We start from the raw sequence: 3,522 nt of genomic DNA on the forward strand, positions 1-3,522 counted from the left end.
CCTTGTGCCACTTTGAGGAATTTGCAGTCTACATAGCTTTGTGCATTTGGGCACTTAATTTCAACAAGCCCAAATGATGGACGCTCAAGTGGTTCAAGTTCAAGTTTTTCAGAACTGCATAGTCCTTTAAGGCCCCCGTTTCCATTTCAAGTCCCCTCTTCATGTGTGCTGTTTGTCGTGTCCCTCGGATTATCCTTTCTGCCAGGCTTTCTGCAGAATGCAGAGATGTTCATTGTGCAGATGAGTGGAAGAGAATCTGCTTTCATTCCAGCGTAGACTGGTCCAGGATTGAGGGTGGCCCGGTGTGGGAGCTCACCGCTGTAGCCCTTGAAAAGTGTACTAAAAGAAGAGTGAATAACATTTATTTTTACACATTGTAATCTGTTCACCAGCACAACTGATTGTGAATCACATATCACATGTCATCTGAAGTACAACGAGGCTAAATTAAATTTTGAAGAGAACAGGGTCTTATCAGATGATCAAAAGCATTTATTTTTTTACCACACACTGTAATCTGCCTATTAAATTTGGTACTACATACCTAACTCCACTGGCTGTAGTAGCACCTGGTTTTGGCTTTAGGACAACCATGGCATCCACGGGTCCAGGCTTCACCCCCTATTAATTTAAAAGATGGTGTTAGTAAAGTGACTGTGATACATTAACTAACATTAAATAATGAAATAAGACAAACCATTGTTGGTGGTTTATGCCACTTCTGTTCTGTCTGTGTGCATGAAAGGACAGGAGGCACGACAGACATGCCAGATTCAGAATAATGAGCAGTCTGGAAAAGCAATGCAACCAAGTGGTTGCAGATTCCGCAACCAGCAACACAAGAGCAGTTGCTGTTAATGAGCACAACTGGCATTGAATCACGTAATGTCATCTGAAATACACAAGAGGCAAAATGTAATATCTTGAAAAGAAGACTTCAGCAATGTCAATAGGCGCAATTTCTGTCCCATCATGTTGTTAGTGGTGAATGTCACTTGTCTATTGTCTCATGTAACGTTTGTGCTGTTTTGCATCACTCTTAAAACACTTGGCTATACTGTCGTTCTATTCTACAGTGTTGTGCATGGTTCAATCTACTAGTTCACTGAGCAACTATAAACTATAAAATATATTTTAGATTTAAACTTCATTTTCACTCCAGATGAAATGCTTACACATAGGAGTGAAACAGGCCTACTTATATTTATATTATTTTGTTGTTTCCACCACCAACAACAGAACAGTGCAGGTTTTACTTCAACTGCTTCTTGAAGAGTGTTATCAGAATATGTTAATAGGTGTAAGTGTTGAAGCCATATGTTAATAAAGAAGATAAAAGATATGGAAGACAGATTGACAGATTTTAGAAAATGCAGTTTGAAGAATAGCTGAGGTGGACTATATTCTGCTTTTGAGTCATAGAGGTAGATAACAATAGCTCGAACTGTAAAATAAACTCCCATTTGTTTACTATAGGCAAAACAGACTGCTAATGATTCCCACTCAGCTACTCTGCATTTGGCTACCATTGTAAGCTTTGAAAACCAATGCCTATGGCTATCACAGCTTACGTGAAGTAAGAGCAAGGATAAAAGATTGAACTTGTGTTGAACTAACTTTTGAACTTGTTCAACAGAACTTTGAACGTGACACTGAACAGAACTCGTGTCATTTTAACCAGTCCAACTCTCAGCTGGTGTGGTGTATCTGTTTTCTTCATAGATCTGTAGCAGTGAGCCCTCACTGTTATCTCGTTAGCCTTACTTTTGCCTGATACTTCCATCAGAAATACAAACATGTTTTTAAAAGGCATTTCTAGTACTAGGACAGGTCGGTTCGTTACTAAAAACAACATCACTTCATTAGACTGCCACCTCAGGCTAGCTAGCTAACTAGCGTCAGCCACTTACCTTCAAAATTGCAGAGGTAGGATGAAACGTAGAACTTGAAACCTTTTTCAAGTGTACTCTGTGGCGTTGTACTTGATGCTCTGACAATACGACGCACATCGTTGACGGTAAACTTCGGTAACTCCAACAGGCACCTTGTGAATTTCATAGACTCGGCCATAAACATCTGCACTTCCGCATACCAACCGGAAATATGGTACCATCCTTACACCAAACGACGAAGTGGTGCGTGCACCTAAGCCATTAAAAAATAATAAATAATAAAAATTGAGACGACATTACAGCTTTAAAAACGCAATAAACCAATAACATATGTACTAGATAAGCAAAAATAAGGTACCAACAAAATAAGGTTCACAGCTCCGTGTTCCTCGGGAGCGGAATATGTAAACAACGCGAGTGGAAACTATCTAACGGTGGTACGCTAACGACAGCTAGCGTCGCCACAGCGGGCTACAGTTAAGCTCGCCCATTAAGACGGAAGATATGATTAGTCAATTTAGCTGTCATTTGAAACTGGTATTGAGCTGAATTATAACTGCGTGGCCCTCTGTAAACGAACAGCGGGCATCACAGTTAGCTCGTTAGTTTCCTGTTTACTTTCTAGAACGTCAGAGGGCGTAATATGGCGACTTCAAGCTGATTGGTTTAGTAGCCTCAATATGCAAAATAGTAACGCATTCTGGTAGCGAAATCTTATTTTGCACAGGGAAAAAATAAAATAACGTTTGAACAGTTTTTGTAGAACTAAAATATATGTAATATAGAACTATTCTGTTTCCTAAATATATATTTAGGGTAATATATTTTTTGGCATACCGTCATCGAGACATATACGAATGTGTAGTGCTATATATATTGTACAAATGGCCAACATTAAATGTGTTGTTAGGAAGCACTAGATGTTGCGCTCCCTTGGAAAGGAATCGTATGGTAATGGCATGCGATTGAAGGGATGAAGGGCTCCTAGCGACCTGCAACCGATTTTTTTTTACAACCTTTAGCACCACCTGACACAGTGCTCTCCTATTTTGTCCGCCTAAGCATGAAAGCCTCATATTGGACCTTTGGGTTTACCCTAAGGTGTTTAACAAGATTTCTTGTGTTGCCACAACTCCTTATAGTTTTTTTTTTACACAAATCACAAACAGCATCTTGGCTCTTTGTGGGGCTGAAATAGCTCCACACATGACTTCTCTTGCGTTCCGCCATAGCGTACGTACAGCGCCCTAGTACACTGAGTGAGCGTCTGTGTGTGTGTGTGTGTGTGTGTGTGTGTGTGAGCGTGCCGCAGTACGTACGCATTATGCACTGACCCAGGCGGAAGAAAAAGTAGTTCCCACCAACCGCATATCATTTAGACAAGATCTCAATATTTTTGTTACTTCCACAGTGTTCCTGTTAGTGCTTTGCATTACCTCAAATGACTGAAGTATCAAAAGTATGGATATTTTGATTTGAAAATCGATTTTACAACATAAAGACCTGGTATCGATGGAATGGATATTTCAGTATCGATCCGCGCATCACTAACTAGAGCTGCGTCAACAAGCCTAATTTACAGGATTAGGGCTGCATGTATGAACATCACACACTGACAGAGGTGGGTAGA

The sequence above is a fragment of the Brachyhypopomus gauderio genome, unplaced genomic scaffold, assembly GCF_052324685.1.
Source record: "Brachyhypopomus gauderio isolate BG-103 unplaced genomic scaffold, BGAUD_0.2 sc34, whole genome shotgun sequence".
NCBI lineage: Eukaryota > Metazoa > Chordata > Actinopteri > Gymnotiformes > Hypopomidae > Brachyhypopomus > Brachyhypopomus gauderio.